The 23,793-nt window shown below is 44.8% G+C and overlaps 1 pseudogene; it reads left to right on the top strand.

Moving 5' to 3' along the window:
* Window positions 1-1,981: 1,981 nt before the first annotated feature.
* On the top strand, window positions 1,982-3,189 carry LOC146183685 (uncharacterized; annotated as a pseudogene).
* The last annotated feature ends 20,604 nt before the right edge of the window (window positions 3,190-23,793 follow it).

Raw genomic sequence — 23,793 nt, 5'->3', positions numbered from 1 at the left:
CCAACCCGACCGCCAGCACCTGCGTTTCGATGGAGGTGAAACGGAGAGGAGTCCGTGTGATGTTCGATATCGGTGCACGTTAAAGATCCCAGGCGTTCGAAATTACTCCGAAGCCCCTGCATTGCGGCACGTTTTTCTTTCCTTTTTCACTCCCACCTTCCTCTCCTCCCTTAGGGCGGGGGTGGGGTGTTCACAGAAAAAGTGTGAAATACTGCACCTTTCCTTCCTGTGAACCAATTATAATTATAAAACGTGTAAAAGCATTCATACAATAAAAGGATGGTGTTAAAGGCGCTTCGCATCTACTCTTGCGTCCCCCCACCCCTAATTATTGGTGATTTATTGCGAAAGCGTTTGGAAGTTATATCAGGAAAACCAGGCGGAAGTAGCTTCACTTCACTTCACTTTAATACCTTAAAGACCCTCATTAGAGGGTATTACATAAAGGGTGGGGAGCACAGAAATGAAGAACAGAATAGGTAACATACATGTGTAAGTAAGTTATACAAATACAAGATTTTCACTGCGCAAGTACACGTGTGATTCGTTCAAGAAATAAAGGTGGACATGTGATAGCAGCAAGTTCTCGGGGAAGGCCGTTCCAGTCGTTGGCAGTCCGGGGAAAGAATGATGAAGAAAATGTAGTGGTGCGGGCGCGAAAAGCTGTTCGAAATGTGCTTAAAAAAGCATACCTATATTTTCGGAGGTTGTTCTTTTAAGTAGGAAGCACAGCGATACTTGTGTCTTGGTTTGTGGCTTCTTTTATACTTTTGAACTCGGGCAATGAGTGCGTACTGCAGGACGTCACAACGGCAGCACGAATTTGACCATATCGTGAGCCAGGCGAAATGGTTGGCGGGGACCAGGCCGCTTCTGATCCTCGGCGACTTTAACGCCCCTCACGCAACGTGGGGCTATAAGTTCCAGTCCAAGAGAGAAAAAGCATTGGCCAAAACAACGCAGGATTACGAGATGACCCTCCTGAACGAGCGGGACGTAACCACCGAGAGAGGCAACAATGCCCCGAGGGACACCATGTCAGACCACTCGTAGTTATCGGGCACGCTAGACATCTCCTCGAGAAGCGAAGAAGTGGACCTGGGGGTCGGACCACAGCGTGATTGGCATCACGATCCGAGGCACCTGATATCTTGCTGTGCTAGGGACGGCGCGGATCACAGATTGGGACAAGATGAGAAAGTTCACCCAAGAACAAGAAAAGGCATCCCAGAAAGACTCGGGACAAGCTGAAACACAACAGGTCTACAGCTAATGGGCCAAGGACCAGAAGGCCCTCCAAAAATTTAGCCAAAAAATCGCAGCGACGTCGCAGACACCGTACGCGGACGCCAGACTGACCCACATGCGGACGGCCCGGTACCCATTAAAGCGGCGGTGGAAACGTCAGAGACACATTAGAAAGCTCGAAAGGCGCATAGCAGTCTAGCGTCCTAGCACGCGGCCAAACTATGTAGGGATATTGGCTGAAGGCCTGCGACGACCTGCAGGGCAAGTTCTCGACGCGGAAAACGTGGTGTCTCTTGAGGCATCTGATCAACCTGCGAGCAGCAAAACTGGTACCAATCGCAACCTCTCCAAGGTATTAAACACGTACTAGGGAGACGGCCGCAAGCTCCTGGAAGACCTGAGGGCGAGGTACCTAAACACAGAGAAGGGCCAGTACTCGGTGCCCGAGAGGTACGAAGGACCGGACAACGAAGAATTGGTCCGGCTGTTTACCATGATAGAACTGTGGACAGCGATAAATGAAAGTAACAAGAGAAGTACAAGAACGCCATAACTTACAAACAACTCGATAACATGAGAAGTAAAGCGGCCCGCGACATGAACGAAGCCTGGGAGAGCTCAGCTGCTGAAGGGATGGAAGGACGCCGAGGTCTGTTTCATTCCAAAAGCCCGGCAAGACCCTCACGATAGACAGCATGCGCCCATCTCCCTCACCTCTTGCGTGAGAAAGGTGATGGAGCGCATGATCCTTTGCCGGCTGCAGAAGCACCTCGATAAAACGGATCAGATGCCGGGGACGATGTACGGCCTCAGGCAGCATCTCAGCACCCAGGACGGAATGATCCAACTTCACGAAATGGTTGTCAAGCCAGCTACAAGGCACGCGCCGCGCGGGATACTCGCCTTCGACCTGAAGGGAACGTTTTATAGCGTGTCCCAGGCGTGCGTGTTGCAGAATCTGAATATGGCCAGGTGTGGCCGAAGGACATTCAGCTGCATGAACAATTTTCGATCAAACCGACCAGCGACCATCAGGGTAAGAGAGAAGTCGAACCCTGTCGAGCTCGGGGATAAAGAAACTCCACAGGGATCGGTCTTGTCGCCCCTGCTCTTCAATCTGGCAATCCTGCCCCTGCCCGATCTACTCACGCAAATCGAAGGCATGGACCACGTGTTCTACAGCGACGATATTACGGTGTAGACGGCTCAAGCCGGGTGTGATGCCTGGATGGACGAAGCCTTGCAAAGGGCGGCAACAACCGTGCACGAGTACGCAAAGTCGTGCGGACTGAGCTCCGCTCCCCAGAAATCAGAGCTGCTTATGATCCAACCGGGAAAATCCAAGAAAGAGCTGGCGCCGAACATGATCGTCACCATCGACTGAACAACCATCAAGCAGATTAGGATTTTCGGTCTACTACTTCAGAACGACGGGAAGGCCCATGCCACCGTCACAAAGATCAAGAGTACAACCGAACAGATACTTTGTGATATTCGGAGAGTATCTAACAGAAACCGAGGTCTTAAAGAGGACGATGCCATGCGCATGGTACGCACGTCCGTCGTGAATAGCGGGTTACCTATTCTGCCCCGTATCTCCGGCTGACGAAGGCTAATAGGGACACCCTAAACACGATGCTTCGTAAGGCAACGAAGCAAGCACTGGTCATGCCCATATACTCGTCCACGCAAAGACTGCTAAACATGGGCGCCCACAACAGGTTGGAGAAACTGACTGAAGCCCACTCCTCTAATCAGAGAATCCGGCTAGACCACACGGAACACGGACGAGCCATCCTACGCAAAATGGGATGGCAGATCGAGCCAGTACCCATCAAGGCGGCCCTTTCGGAAGACTGGAAGATGACCATTCAGACTAGACCCCTTCCCTGGAATATGACGCCGGGCAAGAACGACGAGAGGCGCACCGCGCGGGCCTAAAACATATCCCGGAAGCTGGAAGAGAACTCCAGGGTCCTCTACGCGGACGCCTTGCTCCGAAAACACAGTGACCGTGCAGTGGTGGTGGTTACGTCAAAATTCAGGCTGATCGTCAGTGCGTTCATGAAGACAACAGACCACGTAGTTGCCGAAGAAGCAGCCGTGGCCCTCACACTCACACAGCCGAGCGCGGACGCTATGGTCACCGACAGCTTACGGAAGCTTCCGTAGGGGGGTAATTTCCTACGCGGCCAGAGCCATTCTATTCAAGTAAAAACCTCCTAGAAGAGCCATTGAGCTCGTGTGGGTCCTGCCTCCCTTGCAAGTAGCAGGGACACCATTGCCGACTACCATACCCGAGAAATGTCCATCCGGGTTGAGCACGAGCCGGAAGAGCTACCGCACCCGGTCATCAGCTTTCGGGAGTTTACCCGGATGTACCGAGAGGAAAGGTGCAGACTGCCATAACCGCACCCTAAACTCATTAGGCATCAACAGACGATCCTGAATCGAGCGCAAGCGAGATCGCGGGCGCATCCCGTACTGATGAACCGCATGTACACTGCGGAACATGATATGCGCTCTCATTTTTACTATTATGGGGTACGCTTAAGGTCTGCCTTTCTGACGCGAGAGCGTAGGCTACAGCACACGTATAAAATCCCACTCTAACCAAGCCGTATGAACGGGTCTGCGTGGCCTAGGGTTAATGTGAATGCAACGATCCTTGCAGGCTCATTGTGCTGCCATACGAAAGTAGACGCCCGAGTTGGCAGCTCCTACGTCAAGTTAGTGCTCGGCCATGTTAGCTGCTACCGTTTGCCATGCGCGTGCTTTTTTGCTCACAAAGCCACCGAACGGCGAATTTTCGGTGAACGGGGCCTTTATCGCATTAAAATCGAGGGAGGTATTCATAATTAAAGCATCGCAAAGAGCCCGTACGCCAGCGACCTGGATCCGCGAGGGCTGGAGTCATCAACGCTGTAGCGTCATACCCTTAACGGCGGTGCATAAGCGTCGCCCAAATGCTTTATTTGATTCCTTTGACTTTGATTTTAGGAAAAGTAAAATAGAAATCCTAGTTAAAAATATGGATTGCGCAAAAAATCAGAAAATAATTTACAATTGGATGGTTAGAAAGGCAGTGAGAATATATTGTGCTGTGCGGTATCAGTCTTCCATTTGCTTCCCTTGTGCGCAATGTTTCTTGTGAGTATTCCCCGCTAGGACCAAGTCGCACAAATGTGCTTGCGTATCCCTCCCATCCCAAACGTAATGCCCTAGCTGACCTCATCTGCCAATACGGCCATTACATGTGGTTTCGTGACATCCGAGAAACAACCGACCAGAGGCCTGCTAACCATGATGTATGCTCCACAAGATACTAGGAGCGACATAGGGGTATATACCCGAGCCATACAAACACGCCTTCCTAACCAAGGGGCAGCATGTGCAGCTGTGTAAGGCTGTAAAGCTTCATTCCGATATTTAAGAAGAAATTAGCGCTAACCCTTAGACGAGGACGAAAGCAAACACACATGACACCACACGCGCTACTTTCTTCTTAAATATGCAGAACCAAATAACCCGACAACACACTTCATTCCGATCTCACCCCTAACTCATTGCGAACGCCGGGTTGGCAGCGCCTTCCAAATGAGCAGGCACTCAAAGGTCAAACGTTGAGGAACACACTATTTGAAGACCCGGTTAAACATCATGAAATTGTGCTTCGTTGGACTAAAACCTTACACTAACGGTTGCTTCTGTGACTAAGTAACTAAACAATTTCAGCACGATGAAATGATGGAGTGTATAGCACTTGGAAGCTACAGTTTTGTAAAGGACAGGGCGGATTCTACCAATTAGTATACGAACTTGAAGCAACTGAGTTTGATTGAGAGTGATGGCCAAATTTTCTTGCTCAAGGTACTTAAAATTTTAAAATAAATAACCATTAATTCTCTGTTTCCGAATTTACCTGGAAATGAAATTACAGTTGACATATGTGCAATAAGTAAACGAGCCTCTCGGCATCGGTACTCAAAAAAAAAACATAAGTATTCCGGAAAAACTGTAACGCAAGCCAGCTCGTTCAGTAATTACCACAGAAACGTGCGTATATCGCATGCCCAGTAGTAAACCAGTACTTGGTTGACTCTACTGGAGGATCATCAAATACGCATTTGCCTCAAGTGCTTCCACGATATTTCTCATTGAAAAACAGGTATATAAGTCGCGACGAGTAAACGGGGCTATCCACACACGTATTATAGAGAACGAGCCACGGTTTAAAAGTCAGGGGTCTTGCATTTTAAAGGGGCTGTTTTCAAATTCCCCTTGTATCAATCCAGCAGTGTCATGCTATATTGCACGGCTTTGTTTGAATTATGTCAAGCCGCGCATTTTTCCTTTTTTAGAGTACTTATTTTAGCAACACGTGTACCGATGGCGTTTTTCATGCCCAGTTCTGCACAAAGCCCGAGTTTGTCGTGATTATGAGAGAAAAATCCCGTGCGTAAAGGTGACAGTTGGCAGGCGATATAGCCAGGTACTGATTGCTCGGCAGGTTTTGCGACGTCATGAGACCACATAAAGAGGCAGGAGCTGCCAACTCGGTCTTCTTTGAGATGAGAGGTGCGATGGTAATCAAAACATGGATAACTCGGGGCTGAGGATAAGGCACACCCCTCCTATTCACCCCGGAACGTTCGTGCAGCTTGGCTCGAGTATAGGCATCCATGCCGTGTGGTCCTTTACATATTTATATAGCTTACGACTGCGTATTAGTACGTGCGAGATAATAGGTGCACAAATGAAGAGGTTTATGGTTAAGCGAGTGCCAAACTTAATGTATGCGAAATAGGATCCACAAGTGAACCCGCAGAATGGAGACTAACGGTATCGCGTCATACCCTCCGATAAAGTGTCACCCAAACTGCACCTTCTTTGGTTAATTTTCATATGCACCCTCAAAACTCAGTGAATTCATTCCTCCACTTGTAATACAAGTAATGATGACGGAGGTAATTAATAAATAATAAGGAATAAATAAATCAAAGCATTAAAGTCTGTCACTTATATATATATATATATATATATATATATATATATATATGGTTGGTTGGTTGCTTTGTGGGGTTTAACGTCCCAAAGCAACTCAGGCTTTGAGAGACGCCGTAGTGAAGGACTCCGGAAATTTCGACCACCTGGGGTTCTTTAACGTGCACTGACATCGCACAGCACACGGGCGCCTTGCTTTTCGCCTCCGTCGAAAAGCTGCCGCCGAGGCCGGGATTCGATCCCGCGTCCTTGGGAACAGTAGTCGAGCGCCGTAACCACTGCGCCACCCCGGCGGGGATATATATTTTTTATTTAACAATACTGCCGCTCTCAATCGAGAGCCTAGCAGATATATATATATATATATATATATATATATATATATATATATATATATATATATATATATATATATATATATATATATATATATATTTATTTATTTATTTATTTATTACCAGTTATGCACGTTGCGTTGACTGTAGGGCCAGAACCCCAGAACTGGTACAAGAGTTGTGAACGGGTGTCATATTATCAATATGTCAAACTCGTAGAAGAGTTTTGAAAGGGTGTCATATTAATATATCGTAAAAGCAAGCAATACGCTCTAAGAATTTCGCAAGTCCTTGCCGATATTTTTATTAAACACGTCTAATAGAGATCTTCTTGCCGTAAGGCACACATGGATTCAAATTTACGCTCTGAGAACTGTGCATCACAAAAGGAGATGAAAACTCGTGAGAGTAAGCAGTACTGTAATCGCACGAAGGATATTCGCATTCTTCTCTGCACATTTTTGAAGTTACACATTCATGATACGCGATTTTTTGAAGTTATACATTTATGATAAGAACGCGACTTACAAAAAGATGACTGCGCACTCATTGTCAAGAATTCTTAATCAGAAGGCGGCACACTGAAATTTCCGTTTACATTAAAGATATGTAATCGTCAATGCTAATGCAGAAAATGCAGAAAAAAAGGCACCTTTTGCCGCAGTACAGGGCATTTGCATACCACGTTCGCTTAAACGCAGTTGCAGCGACAGATATTTAAAATATTCCTAGCAATTCTGTATAGTCATTCTTATGGGCAAGGCAAGGGATAGTTAGATAAAAAATAGTAAATGAGGTATTTTTGTGAGTGAAAATGAGAAGGGGAGGGCAGTTCTTAGAAACGCGAAAATATTGTATTTTCAGGGGATAATTGGGATGGACTTCAGAACGTCGAATGCCAATATTCGGAGTAGGATGTTTAGCGAGCGAAATGAGGAATCGCCTTTGTTCACTAAAATGCGGGTTGAAGCGGACTTCCACGTATACGAGAGAAACCACGTCTGGAGCTCCGCACAAAGACCCTGCCTATTTTGTTGTTGTTTAAGCAAATGGCAAGCTGAGTTATATAAGAGTCCTACGCTGCAGTTTCGAACGCGCTAGCTCCGCCACGTGGCGGCCCATAAAGCTGACCAGGTAGAGCAACTGCTGATCTGCCTAAGCTGCAGGGCTTGTCTTGCAGGCTTTCTACGCCGACTCGCACTTTTTTCTGCGTCTTCCTGAGCGCTAAAAGACTCGTCGTGAATTACAGACATTATTGAGAGCCGGAAGCAGCTTAACTTCGAAAAACGAAGCGCTGCGCGTGCTTTCTGACACAATGTTTAAAGCATGCGATCTTGATCTTGTCGTGTACCTCTCCGACACGAAATATCGTCACCTTCGCTACTGCCGCTTTTACTCGTGGGGTGCCACGAACAAGTTAATCATTCCATTGTTCAACTATATTGTTGTATTTCATGCCCGCACGAAAACCGACTACATTGTGATTAGCACGGGAAATATTGGTGCGCTGATTCGAGAGGAACGCCGTTCGCGCTATGCTGGCTACTCTGTCATCCCGTAGCCGAAATATGTAGAATACAGACAGCTACGTACGAGTGTTTATCCGTGATTACGAGGGAAACTGTCTCTTATATGCAAGTATTTTCGGTATGCGCGAGAAAAATTTGCGCGTCAAGCAACTATAGGTGGGGACAACAAACTATTGAGTTCACTGAAAACTTTTTCCGTCTCGAGCATTCAAAGGAGCAATTCACTTTCAAAAGGAAACAGCAATAGACGGCAGTTGGTGCATAATTCTAACTACTAAGCAGCTGCCAAAGGCGATTCAGTCATGAAATGCATCGTGCTTTGGAGCTGTCACTGCGTTCTATATATATAATAAAATAGAATAATAAAATAATATAATATAATATATATATATAATATATATAATAAATATAATATATATAATATATATATAATACAATATATATATATAATATATATATATATATAATAATAATATATATATATATATATATATATATATATATATATATATATATATATATATATATATATATATATATAATATATATATAATAAAATAAAATAAAACAGGAATAAAATAGATAATCGGGAAAGTTGTGTGACACCCTGTTTGAATTTAACTCTGGCCCATTAGTAACAAGCAATCCATGTCTATATATATATATATATATATATATATATATATATATATATATATATATATATATATATATATATATATATATATATATATATATTTATTTATATATATATTCCAACGTAATTCCAACCTTGTTGTAGTTGCTAGAGTCTCAACTACTACTGTGTGATTTTTGCAGTTTGTGGACTCTATATTTTCCAAAATTACTAGCATGACTGATCAGCTCAACGGGGCGCGGAAAGAAAACCCAGCGTAGCAGCAACTTAAAAGTTCAGAGGCATGCATGCAGGGAACACGCCCCATGCAAGATGCCTATCGGTAGGACTACACCGCATAGTTGTCAATTACGCTTCCTATATGCTTGATGCCGCCTCGTGTGTTGCGCGCCTCAGCCTAGTCGCATATAAAGCTTTCATAGAGCTCCACTTCGCAACACACACCTGTCGGTTGGCAGCACACTGAGACTTCGCCTCTCATTGCTGCACGTCGCATAATGCCTGACATTGGGTTATTTATATCGTTTTTTACATCTGAGAACGCTTAAAGCATTTTCAGCGCCTTACATTTGTTGTAATCCGTGCCGTAATACAACTGAAAGTTGGGGTCCACACGACAGTATGGATTCGGATGCACAAGCGGGAATTTTTACTAACCCGTAGGCACCTAGCGGGCATTTTTCAGTATCGTTTCCGCGGCGCACCTTGGGCAACGCAAGACGCCAACCCGGCTCTTGCCACTCTAGACAATCGCCTCAAGGTCTGGCAAACATTTGATGACAGAAATACGCATTTTTCGGTCATGTCTAAGACGACCTAACGCCAATGCGTGCTTTTCCCCCTTTTCAAGAAAAGATTGAGGTTGCATGCTCTGCGGGCTGGCTCTAGTATAATAGGACAGGCATTATAATTGTCAAAGCAGCGAACTCTTAAGCACACATCAATATCACAATCCATAACGATCGCGCCAACCACCTACAAAATCTGCGTCACTATCTTCATCGCACCTTCTGTGCAGAAATAAAGAACGTATTTCAAAGGCGAAAGCATGACGAACCTGCAAGGCAGAGACGAAGATGTCTTCCCGCGCAGCTGCCGTGTCTGAACGAAAACGTGAACTCAAACTTAAGCAACTGCGCAAGTCCGCGGGTAGGAAAAAAAGAAAACGTCGAATGCATATCGAGTTATTTTGTATTATGCTCTTCTGCTGATGTTTTTATTTCAGTACACACTGTAATTACCTGAACGCGCACAAACTTCACGGACCTCTTCATGCGCATGTATTTCTTTATTTTAACCCTGTGCGGTTTGCGAGTGACAAGATACAGTGCCTTGTGGCTAGCGCTGTACGAAACAAAATCAGAAAAGCGCTACTGGCGCAGGAGTTTGCCGTCAGCGTCGTGCCGTCGGCGAACGTATACGTGATGAGCATATCGGATAGCTTTTTGCAGCGTGATTCGCAGCACAGATGTAGTTACGAGAGGGAAACGGTGGTCGATATCTTGGGAGGCATGCCAACAACATGACGGATAATTGCGTTTTGAGACGCGCCTCGCTAATGCAAGTATGAAATTAGCTGTGATGAAGAGCAGTAAGACGTTCCACCAAACGAAGGGCGAGGTTAAGAAAGACCTAGAAGCTCTGAAAAGGGGGAAAGCAGCTGAAGAGGATCATGTAATTATAGATTTGTTGAAGGACGGGGAGATCGGGCTAGAAAAACTGGCCACCCTCTATACGCAATGCCTGATGACATCGAAAGTACCATAATCATGGAAGAACGCTTGAAAAATTACAGACCAATCAGCTTTCTGTCTGTTAGGGATAATGTGTTTACTGAGGTAATCGCTACTAGAATCGGCAACCTTAGACTTTAATCAACCAAACGATCAAGCAGGATTTCGGAAAGGGTACTCTACCATCGATAATATCCACGCTGTAAACAAGGTAATAGAAAAGTGCTCGGGATATAGCCAGGCCCTATACATAGCATTCATTGACTACAAGAAAGCGTTTGATTCGATTGAAACCTCAGCGGTCAGGAAGGCATTGTGAGCTCAGGGTGTAGGTGAGCCATATGTGAAAGTACTGGAAGATATCTACAGTGGCTGCATAGCAACCATAGTTCTGCATAAAGAAAGTAACAAAATTCCAATTAAGAAAGGTGATAGGCAAGGAGACACGATCTCCCCAGGGCTATTTACAGCTTGCTTAGAGAGTCAATTCAAAGGCGTGGAATGGGAGCAGTTAGGCATCAGGGTCGATGAAGAATATCTCAGTAATCTGCGATTCACTGATGACATTGCCTATTTAAGAACTCAGGGTTGCAACTGCAACTAATGATAACTGATCTAGACAGGAGAAGCAGAACGGTAGGCCTAAAGATTAATATGCAGAAGACTAAAGTAATGCTGGTAAAATTGAATAACAGTTTAAAATAGGCAGCGAAGCGTTGGAAGGGGTAGACGAATATTCCTACTTAAGACAGGAAGTGGCCGCAGATTCGGACCACGAAAGAGAAATAACTAGGAGAATAAGATTGGGATGGAGCGCATTTGGCAAGCACTCGCAGATTATGACTAGCAGCTTACCGGTATTACTCAAGAGGAAAGTGTATACCAGTTGCATCTTACCGGTACTGACCTATGGGGCTGAAACATGAAGGTTAACGAAGAGGGTTCTACTTACCTTGAGGACAACGCAGAGTGCCATGGAACGGATAATGGTAGGGGCAACGCTAAGAGATAGGAAGCGTGCAGAGTGGGTCAGAGAAATAACTGAAGTTATGGATATTCTAGTCTAAATTGAGAATAAGAAATGGGCATGGGCAGGACATGTAGTTCGAATAGAGTATAAACAATGGTCTTTAAGAGTGACCAATTGGATTCCAAGTGAAGGTAAGCGTAGCAGGGGGCGACATAAAATTAGGTGGGTGGATGAGGTTAAGAAGTTCGCAGGTGTCAAGTGGATGCAGCTAGCACATGAGCAGGTTAATTGGAAGAAAAGGGGAGAGGTCTTCGCCCGGCAGTGGGTATAGTCAGGCTGATGATGATAATGATGATGATGACGATGAATTACGCGATTGTGCGTTCAGGTACATTCTGACACTACATTTTCAATCTGTTATTCTTACTCAATTAATTATTGTCAATCAGGCCAAATTTACTTTGACTGGGAGCTTTATAAATGACAGTCATTGTCACACATAAGAAATGATAGTATAAAGCTCTTATAGCGGGGGTATAGTATTGATTGTTGTCACAGCACCACTCGATTATGTTCATCAATTGCGAGAACTTGGCGAAATTCATTGTGCTATGTCAGAAGTGCACTGGCGCTCAGCTTTGATGGACACTTTAGCTCTGCCTTTAAGAGCGTGAAATACGCAACAGCATTAGTGGCTCCCGCTTTCCGTTCCCGTTGCTGATACCCGTTCAAGTACATGCAATTTCTTACTTCGCTTGATCACTAATCTTTTCGTTTGAGCGCCTTTTAATCTTCAGCACCGTGATCTACACATACACATTAGTAAACAGCCGCGCGATACCGTATTTTATGAATGACACATAGGTCCCACTTCACTCAGGCTGTATTAAAGTGTCTGCGTGGCTTAGCGGCTGTGTATCTAACTCGTGATTGAAGTGAATTGAAAAGCTGAATTCCTATCTCACTCTCGTATATTAAAATCGAAGACCGAGTTGATAGCACATGCCAGCTCGGCCATGCCATGCGTTCTCTGGAAGTGATGCAACCCGACGACCAGACAGCGCACGAACTTGTCACGTCCCATGCCAACCTGCTGGAGGCATGGCTGTCTACAGCTAAGCTTGGTTCTTGCCATAACAACGTCGGGTTAGGAGGACGGAGTCTATTATGCTAGGCTATAGAAGTGCGCTCGCTGTAAATAATGCGGGGCGATGAGTAACGAAGAGCATTTCTGTAGTTAGCCTAAATGCTCCCTTCAGAGTCCGCACTTCAAACACTCCGTAAGGGCAGACGACTTGAACAACATTCTTTTTTCTCTCTCTCTCATTGAGTACACTGACGGCAGTATAGCATAGGCCTATGCATTAGCCGACTAGACTCAAACACGATACAAAAACTCAGGAACGCCAGCGTATTTCATTTACCTATATTTGACTGAAAAGTTCTTCGTGCCTAATCTTGTCACATTTGAAATTTTCGCAAGTGCCTCCCAGGTTAGTCGATTAGAATCTCAGTCTGTAAAAAGCTTCTCTCTTCGGATTCTTTAAAATGGTAAAAATGTTTCCTTTTTTCTGTAGAAGGAGCGACTACACCAATTCCCATGGAATAGGTATTGAGTCGTGCCCTCTACTATCAGCGCAGTAACAAGGAACTGGTAACATTTTACGAACAACCACAACGTTCCGAGTTTACCAAAAGGTAGGCTGTTGTGGCTATTCTCAAAGCAGTGAAATATGATGAAGTCTTATCAGACCGTCCAGAAATGCGGTACATTAGAAAGGTGATTCTGAAACTTGTTTTCTTGCCACATCTATTCGCGTTATTTGTATCTCGTAAATGAAAGTGCCTGGACTCCTTAACAGCCTCCTCATATATTTCACCTTTCTCTCACAGGACCTATCATGCTTCTGAAGAACAAACCATGATAATGAAGGCCCACAAATCGACCACGTATAGTTTTGCTATAAACAGACTCGAACAGGACTTGAATAACAAAAAAGCGAATTGAATGCATTATTATTCGCTACTTCTGGGAATATTCGTAAAAACAGATTACCTATGCGAAACAGCGGTGATTCAGTGGCGACGCAGTAACTCGCAGAGTCAAGGCTGCAGTTGTAAAAAGAAACAAAGTGATCTCCCCTCTGACGTAAGCAGCGTGGCAGTGTTTACTCGGAGACCATCCCTTCATGTACATCGGAAAATTACATTTTACACAGTTTTACTTGTGGTATTCGGGCCGCCACAGGGCACTGCGCGGGGAGGAGGTTGTAGCGGGAAAGTGGCGAAGATCGTATATTTGCGTCGAACGCCAACTATGTTCAGCACACAAGAACATACTGCACTCAGGAAGCTACTCCCCACACATACAGGAAGCTACTCCCTACAGTATACCTCAATAAGATGTCGTCGAAGTGCGGTCATCTATGCATGTCGATCATTGGCATTATGGCCGAAATGTGGCCGAGGGTGGTGGTCTTGGCCTTCGGGTTGCGTTATCAGGGCTGATATATACCCCCAGATATACTCCCCATTACCCATTCGTTTTTAATAGCATTAAGCAACTCAGAAATATATATGCCTGTCCCCAGGATCGTGATCCCTAAAAGTGTTGCAAAATCCGAAATTTACATCCTTATATTGGTATTTCAATGAAATATTGATATAATGCTAAATTCTGAAGCCTCCGGCACCTCTCGAGGAGTATGCCGGATGAAAATTTTCAACGTTTACAAATGTCCTTTTAAAACCAGATAGAAATTCTGGGTGTAGCCTATGCAGGTAGCAAATGGATCGAGGACGACAATATGTTAGCTTTTCTGTATAAGGTTCGACGCCTCAAAGCGAATGGGGATATGACTGACGCCGTAGTAGTGGAGGCTCCAGAAACTTAGACCACCTGGGGTTACTCAACGTTCAGTGACGACGCACAGTATACGGCCTCCTTCATCCAAAAGCGGCCAATGAGGCCCAGATTGAATCCACGTCTTTGGGTTAAGCTGCCGAGAGCTCTAACCACTTGGATGCCATGATGGGTGGGTATATTTTCGATATACCGAATAATGATTAGGCGGTAATTCATACCTAATATCACTGATCAACTCTTTGCATTAAATCTTAAGAGGTGATGCAATATTTATTTTGATATTGAAACTTGTCAACATCGAAGATGAGAACAGTTTTCAATATTTTTTATCGAAAGTGCGGACGATCATAAAAATCGAACCTCCAGAACGCATTTCAAGACTCTTTGACATGGCTTTCGGACACCTAAAATTTCTAAAATGGTGTTCCTGCGCGTTATCAACGCCGAACAAATGGTAACTTTTCTTTTTTTAGTAACGTTGTTATTGCCTCAGGAGATAAACAAATATGGAAAAAAAATAAAATGAAAAAGTGGTATTAAATGAAAGAAAATAGAAAAACTTCTCCTACTGAAAGAAATAAATACATCTCGTATCTATTCAAGAAGTATAAAATGCAAGCGACGCCATTTTCACGCTTCAATGCGAGAAGAAAATAATTTTCATCAGAGTTTCGAATGCGTATGTTTGACGTTCGACATGTCGAAGGCTCACATTGCCGAATAATAAAATTATCAAACTGTGCTCAATGTTCACGCTGATGAGGTTCAATTACGTGGTAGTATATTGCCTACAACACGCTCAAAAATGAGATCAATTAGTTAATTTTAGCGAATGATTCAACCCTGAAATTCTATCCGCGTGTGATGTCCGCTTGCTGTAAATTTCACCTGCACAGGCCATATAGCCTTATCTACCAAATTATTGAAAACCCAAATCCACAAACGTTACAAAAGTCCCGCAGATTTCACAAGGCAGCCTTGGCTCACCAAGCAGTTTTACGAGTCACGGCATAGATGAGGCAAGCACAGAACGCGTGCAGCAAAACACGTACCCTGAGTTTCAGACTAAACGCGAGAAGCAGCATGAGGTGATTTTCTCTTCGAGAGCGCCGCAGTCGCCGCCTGTGATTGTTAATGAATAGCGTCTGTGTCTCTTCTTTTCGAGCTAATATTTCTCTATGTTCGCCGCAGCGATTAAATCATCATGTTCGACGTTTCACTTAACGCCAGTGGTGCTCAAAAAGGAGGTGTGTAATTGTCAACATCATAATTTCCGTCAGCCGAACTATACCGACTGCAAGAAAAAGGGCTGTCTCATATCCCTCCACTTAAATCACTACTGTGCTTAGGCTGAATCCACTGGGCCCCCGCCAAATATTTAAACGTGTAATGCGTGTACCTTATAACGCCATCCGGATTTCACGCTGTTTCTGAACATCGCACGCAATTTTTTCTTCCGCCTTTCCGTGTCTACTCACTCAGAGCTTTAACTGCGGTGGTATCGGCCATGCTCGAGGACAGGCGGCACTTTTATTAGGCAACTCAGCAGCCCTCTACAAGTTGAAAGGTTTTTTCCCTGGAGGGCGCGGTGGGGAGGGGAGCGGCCAGTTGATGTCATTCATTTAATGCAGGATTTTGAAGAACAGCAATGCTTAACATACTACTCAAAGTGGTTTGCAATTAGTCTAGGCTGATAGCCAACTAGCAAAAATGACAAGGTTATTTAGGGCATAGTTCTCATATGTGTTGCCCTGGTTTATGCAAGATGAAGAAAAAGAAAACTTCAACATAAACAAACTGCAGCCAGAACAAGCACGCTTGATTCTATAAAGCTCCCGAATATTATCCAGTTGCTACAAGGTCAATGCTGCAAGTTCCCATGGGATTGTTCGCGCTGCAGGCATCCATATAATATGCCATCATAAACACAGACGTCAATGGGGCCAAAAACGAAAGTCCCGAAACACTTGAGAAGGGAAGGTAAATTTTTGAAGCCTAAGCAGCATGAGATTACCTATGGAGAGAATAAGTGTTAGTAGTCATTGTGAAGCGCAACTAAGAAAAAGAATTAGGGGGACACCTTATCTCTACCGTTAAAGGTATGACAGAGTTTCTCACAATGCCAATATTTTTCACTTCTTAATTTTGATTGTTATGTTTTCTCTTTTTATACACCAATACTTCCAGTTAGAAAACATTGCCCTTCAATTCAGAGCAGCGACACTCGCATTGTTTGCTTTTTCAATTATTTAAAACAATTAAGTTCTCAAATACACACTCTATACTTTCTTAATTAGCATCATCAAGCACTGACTTTTCATTTCAAACATTTTACACATTTGAACCCGCTCTTACTAATTTTTGTATTTATTCGAATCGTCATAGAATCTATTAAACGCAATTATATTTCATTCAACCATTATCACGAATCAAACAAATCAACATCAATGGCCAGAACCAAGAATTACCATGATACGATTTTTTTACGGAGCCATGAATTAGTTTCCACACGTGGTGCCAGCTGCTATGCTAACAGCTTTCTGACGGAAGTAGCATATTGTATAAGCTATAGGTCAAATCTGGACCGCGTTAAAAAATGCACAGAAGCCAGATGAACCACTGTTTTCAAACGTTAGCCTTACGAAATGTCTATCACACCTAATTAGACTACATTGCCAAGTCTACCAAACGCATTCCCTTTTACATCTAACTTCGCAAATTTTAAATTTGGTAGAACAACACTCAGGTCCTAAACAGTACGCACTAGTAATCTGTAACATTTATTTATTCATAACAATAACGCCATAAATAAAAACATTTGTCCATGTTTTTTTCTTGAGTGCTGGCCCCCTCCCTCTACGTTCGTGTTGCAGCCGCCCTCAACGGCGAGCCCCGGCAGTCTGTAACGCTTCTAATTACCTGAACCTCAAAATCAGCACAATGACATGCATGCTTTCTGCAGAGCACGTGGTCTAAAATTTGCCACACAACTGGTGTCAATACATAAGGTATCTCACCTTTCGAGGGACGTCGAGCATCGCCTTGCTGAGAAAAAGAACGCAAAGCCCGCGGTGGAACCTTCGACGGCCACTTCTAACAGTGAACTGCCGAAAATTCACTTGGCGTAAACGCTACAGAAACTGCGCACTAGCCGCCATGTCACCCGCTGAAGAAGAAAAAAATGACGGAATTACGTCAGGAACGGTGAAGGCTACCGCAGTTTCTCATGCATGCAGTTTGTTTTCGGTTTTATTGCGAAATGAATAATGTATTTGCCAGACAAAAATGCTGCAGCCAGAACGATTGCTGTCTGTTGCACGTATTACCTGCTCTGGCGCCGTGCACGTTGCTCTTGTGTTATACATTAAAATGAAAAACAAGCCAGCATCAAAACAAGTAAACAATAATTACAAAGCGAACCGTTTCATATGCATCAAAACGTGGAAAGGGAAGCGGTAAAGGAGGCTGCAGGTAGGTAGATGAAACGCAGAAATAACTGTTACATAAAAATTCAGCTGAACTGAATGATCATTTTTCGATTTAATCGAGTATGTAACGCCCCGCTTGCGGATATTTCGTTACTTCTACTCTAGTGGGTGCGTTTTGATAGCAACTAAATTTGAAGTTGAATGGAAGCATATATGCGCGCAACGGAAGCCAAGACGCATTCTATATATAACGCGGCCTCTTTTTCAGATGAAGCGCGTATTCCTCAACTGGTTCAGAGCATCGGGCATAGTATTGTTGACACCATAGTAGTGATCAGATAGAGTTCTTTCAGGTAACACAGATCGGCAGCACGGACTCAACGGCGCAAGCCTTCTCCCGTTGGCAAGCGCGTCGCCCGCTGCCGCCGCTTCGGGGGATGGGACCGTTCGGGTTACGCGCTGCGCTGGTAACGAAAGCACTTTTAGCTACACTATCAATCAACACCTTCGAATGCCTGTGCAGAAACATTCGGCGTCCGAGCTTTAGTAGTGGGGTAGTGCAGAGAGGCAGAAAAGTAAAAAAGTGAGGGAGGGTGATGACGGGAAAGGGTGGGGAAGAGTGGGGAAAACCTTGGTGCCTAAACCTGTAGATAAATAAATTAGCAACATACAGTGATATTTGCGACCTACGCACGGGTCACAATGCGTCTGCAGTATCGTTCTACTTTCCCCTAAATCGTACGATGTAAAAGGAACGCTGACCGGATATTAATGCCGCAACGGCATTGTTCGCTCCGCCTGGTGCCGCCACTGAGCGCGCTCATCGTGAGGCGATGATCGCGACCTGTTATTCGGCGCAATACGCGTGCAAATCATTCTAAAACTATTGAAAGAATACACCTGCAAAACCAACGTGTTTAAAAATTCTTTCTTCCCTAGAACAGTCAGCGAGTGGAACGCACTTCCTGCTGATATTGCAGAATGCCCGACCGTCGAGTCTCTGTTATAAAAATTGAAAAATTGTTCTTGATATGTTCACGTGTAGTGCTTCTTTATTACTGTTGGCGTTTCTCGTACCTGTGATTTGCCGTTGTTTATCTGTTCGGGTATTTTGCTCCTGTATTGCTCTCACCATTTCCTTGCGCATGTGGTTTCATATGTCTGCATTTAATGTATCTTTTTTTTTTTCTTTTAACTTTTTTTTTTCTGGTGGTCAATTTCACTTTACGAACAGCCTATTGATGTGTGAGTATTTTAATCCGTTTTTTGGTGGCAGGTCGACACCGAGATGATTTTTTCATTTTTTAGGTTTTCTTCTTGTTAAGCTGGTTTTTCTTTTCTGCTGCGTTTTTTATTCTTTATCAATGCATGTAATCCCACTCCTGCTTAAGGCCTTCTATGTAGGCTGGCAGTATTTCTGAAACAAATAAATAAATAAATATCGATTTCTTTAAGAGCCCGCATTCTAGAAAACACGGGTCCGCATTCCATGGTCTCGCCCGACGAGTCACAACTCCGCAGTTCGTGTAAAAATTCGGATTTATTCTGTGTCAACAAAAATAATTACAAAACCGCGCTTATGTCTGTTTCAGAGTGGAAATGGAGTAACCACTTGATGAGACTATTTTCACTAACTCCGTCGTTATTTTCATCCTTACTATTATGATCACTGCTGATACTATCACCTTGATCTAATTGCAGCGTCATTGTCATTACTACTAAAATCATTGTATTACAATCACTAACTGCAGTCGTCGTTATCGTCGCCATTACCCTCCCTATCATTATTACGAACTGCATCGCCATTGTCGTCGCCAGTATAATCCCCACGGTAGACAAAGAGAATTACGATCGGTTTCTCTCGAACCTGGAGTAGAGTAGTGGTTAGCGCACTCGGCTGGAAGTCGGAAGGATAGTGGTCCGATTCCCGACGGGTACAGATTTCTTCTTTAATATAATGCTGCGGACACACCCGGAGGACACATCCATCGGACGGACATGAAAGTCATCACGAGCCTAGAAAGGTTTTCGCCTTAAATTCGATTGGCAACAGTACAACAGTACAGCGGCTGCGACCCTAATGATGCGGCTGAGGCTAACGACAGGACAGTGCTTTCATTCTAAAAGGAGCCAAATAGGGGGTCAATGCTTTAGCACAGTGTACAAAACATAGCGGGTGCGGATAACGCGATGTAAAACGACAAAAGGGCTGTGAGCTATAGAAAAAATTAGTTGGGGTTTAACCCTGGTTAACCCTAGTTGAATTGCTATAGCAACGGCGGAGGCCTCTTTTTGTTCATCTTCTTCTTCTTCTTCTTCTTCTTCTTCTTCTTCTTCTTCTTCTTCTTCTTCTTCTTCTTCTTCTTCTTCTTCTTCTTCTTCTTCTTCTTATTATTATTATTATTATTATTATTATTATTATTATTATTATTATTATTATTATTATTATTATTATTCTACGGTAGCTACGGCCGGTGCTACTCGACGAGGCGAAACCTGGAGTAGTATTGCTATTACAATAAAAGGCTGCTTCCTGCGTGGGCACAACTCACGCATAGAAGCCAGCTCTGGAGGCACCGCTTCCGTCTTTATCCGATCCGCCATCCATGTACATCGGGATGCCTCGCGGCACTCACGGACAGCGTGACCGGGCCTCATTAGGTACAGCAGAAATCTCTTGCTTCTTCCATCTTGCCGCTCTTACAAGTCTCACTGCCGCGTCTAGCACATGTCACTAGCCGCGATAAACTTTGCACATGTGCAGTTGCACTGTGTCCGCGCAGTTTAAACGGCTAAAAGGGGGCGTACAAGCTCCGTTCTCTAAAGCCCTCTAAAGCACGAGAGCGCAATAAGGAAGTTTCTTTCACAACATCGTCACAGGACGAGCGAAAAACCACGCGCATGCATGCAAAGGAAATTTCTTTCGCGTGCAGATGGTGCAGACCACATCAGTCACAATGAGAGCTGCTCGACCTGCTCAGTCAGTTATGTGCAGCCACTCAGAGAGGGCGCAGTGCACTGGCGTCCGCAGCGCCATGCTGCGATGCTTTAGTTCCCTATTAAGGGAGTAGTAATTGAGTGAGTAGCAAAGTACATATACGGGATTGAGGATGCCCAAATGAAGCGACAGGAGCCATATTAACGCTGAGGCGTTATACTGCCGCGAACCATGCGTTGTAATTTTTAATTGTTGCTGCTAAAAGATTCTGGCATGCGGCCTTTTCACTTTGCTCGTAGCGCATCGAACGATCTAAAATGCCGTGAAGAGTTTGTGTCCTTCGTTGGTTCACATTTATCGCCGCCGTGAGGCGGCTTTGTCAAGCTAGATGCGTAGAAATTTGTATTCAAGTGCTACAGCCAAGACCGACTACGTCTACATTGTTCGAGATTGTTCTAGTTTCCTTTGGTCAATGTGTCCAGATTTCTTCGTTGATTTTAAAATGAGCGCTACAGTGCGTAGGGGCATTCGTATAGTTCGCGGACTGTGGAGCCCGATAGTTGCTGTTGTCGCGACCGACTTGATTAATTATTTTGTTGGCGCAAGTAAGCCTTGTAAATAGTTCATTTCAGTGCTACGCCCGTCTACTCATTTGTTGCTACGGCACTGTCACCGTCAACGTGACGATAGCCTTAAAGTCAGAGCTTGAGTTTCCCCCAATTTTCCTTTTTTTTTTTCTCTAAGAACCGCGCATAAAGATGTAGTCGCACGGGTGATTGTGGCGCGGATGAATGTGTAGAGGGGGCGGAAAAGGTCTCCAGATGACCAAACGTGTCCTCTGCTTCCACACTCTCAGTTCACAAGAACAGCAGTAAGAGCGGACGGTCGCCAAGAGAGGCGTCACTGTTTCCTGCCGCAGCTCGAAAGGAAAGGTGAAGTTTGCAGTGCAAGTGTTTTCTGACAGCTAAGGTTTCTTTTCCACTCAGGGATACAATGTAAAGAACACATCAAGTTCCGTGAAAGAGCGCGCAAAAAATGAGGGGGACGGGGAATGAACGTCAACCGCAAGGAAACCAGGTAGGGTCATGTGCGAAGGTCGTGGCTAGGCATTGTTACCTGCTCTCTCCCTGCGAAGAATTGTTTTTGTTTGTTTGTTTTATTCTCATACGCACAGGCCAGAACACCGAGCATGGCAACTCTTGCGAATTCGAATAGCTCGCCGAGAGGCGCGCTGCACCCAAGCAACGGCGGGCGCCGAAACGGGGAGTGTTCATGCCTGCCCATTGCCTGCCGGTTGAGTCGTCACCCTGGCCAGCAGGGAAAGCGGCCGGCGAAGCGAAACCGGAAGCTGCTTCGTTGAGGGGCCTCTGACGTGTGCTAGGCCTTGACCGAAAATCCTCGCCGGTTAACTATGCTCCCAATGCATGGGCAATGTAACCAACATTATTAATCTGCGTTTTTAAGGCTGTAAAGCGTTTGGTCCTATAGTTACACGCGGTTAAAAGGTTTGGTAGCAGACGACGCAGCCATCTAACGGCGTGCTAAGCAACTAAGCATCAAACCAGAAATTGCGTACATTTGAGACGCTCCGCCGCTCCGCGGCTCCGCTACAACTGCCGCTAGCCGTGCGCGAGCGGCCCTTCCGCTTTGCTATCTTCGCGTGCTATTTGCTTTTGCGCTGCTGCGTCTCGGTAGTCTCGCTGCGAATGCTGACTTGGCTACTGTGGCGTCAATATCTGAATTTTTGGCGCCATGCCAACAAAATGCGTCGGTGTTGGTTGCTCCAACACGCACTCGGTTCCGGAAATCAGCCTTCGTCTGTTTCGCCCCCCCCCCCCCCCCACTCACTCACTTCATAGACCCTCCCTATAACTCGGAAGAAGCAGAGGAAGTGGCTATAGCCTTAGCAATCGCCCAAACAGATGCGGCTTACATACTTAGCGACTCCAAAACAGTCATACTTAACTTTGCCCGCGGACGCGTCCATCCTCCCGCGTGGCAAATATTGAGAATGTGTAGTCTAGGTGGTGTTGGACCGATGGGAGCCGAGAAAGACAAGCGTTCTTTGTTCGGCGCACTTCAAAGCAGAGGACTTTGTGCATGACGCCGACATCGCCGCAAGTTTGCCGTGCAATCAGCTGAAACGACTTTTGAAGCCCGATGCGTTGCCTTCAGTTTTCGCACACTGCAAACGCAGCGAGAACCTTCGGCCAGCCTTCGAGAAGCGCCGTCGTATGGAGGTGATTATGCTTCTTTACAGTTGATATTACAGTGTTGCACCACAGCAGCCTTTATCGTTTTGTATTAATTTTTGTGGATCGTGAATAACGCCTTAGCGGCGTCTGCTACTGCGAGCGTGGGCTCGTCTTCGGCAATCATTGCAGCGCCTGAAAGGAACCCAGATATCTGTTTCGATGTTTGCAGTAACCCTGCAGTGTCAACATGTGATGGTAAGTTGTATGAACTTACTTCAAAAAAGACGATTTAGTGCGATATGGATAGGACACTGTAGCTGTATATGTGGCCGCGGCGCGTGAAAGCACTGACTGACGTTTGGTGCTTGACAGAAACCTCGCTAAAACTTGTATAGTTCTTTACAAGGAATAGCTTTTCTGCCACTGTCCATGAAATGGCCACAATGGCCATGACACATTTAGTGATGTATCATCAAGTGACACATGGAAAAAAATAATTTAAAAAAAATTGTTTACTGACACATTCCTGGTCACTTTAGTGTCACAGTGCATCTCGACCCCTCGATTTCCAGCACCTATCTGAGCTTGTAGTTTTGTTCACATTTTATTATGTTGGTCTTACTGCTACACTACTTTTGTTAGCTGTACAAACTCAATTGTTTCTTCTACCGATTTATACGTCTTGTGTGTCCATTGTTTGTCACAGTGCATCTCGACCCCTCGATTTCCAGCACCTATCTGAGCTTGTAGTTTTGTTCACATTTTATTATGTTGGTCTTACTGCTACACCACTTTTGTTAGCTGTACAAACTCAATTGTTTCTTCTACCGATTTATACGTCTTGTGTGTCCATTGTTTGTTCTAATAAAGGCTGTTATCTGTAGTTGTTTCCACGTTCTGGAAAATGGCA

This window comes from Amblyomma maculatum, chromosome 7 (assembly GCF_055883805.1).
Source record: "Amblyomma maculatum isolate TAMU_Amacu chromosome 7, ASM5588380v1, whole genome shotgun sequence".
Lineage (NCBI taxonomy): Eukaryota > Metazoa > Arthropoda > Arachnida > Ixodida > Ixodidae > Amblyomma > Amblyomma maculatum.
This window is presented reverse-complemented; position numbering and strand designations above follow the sequence as displayed.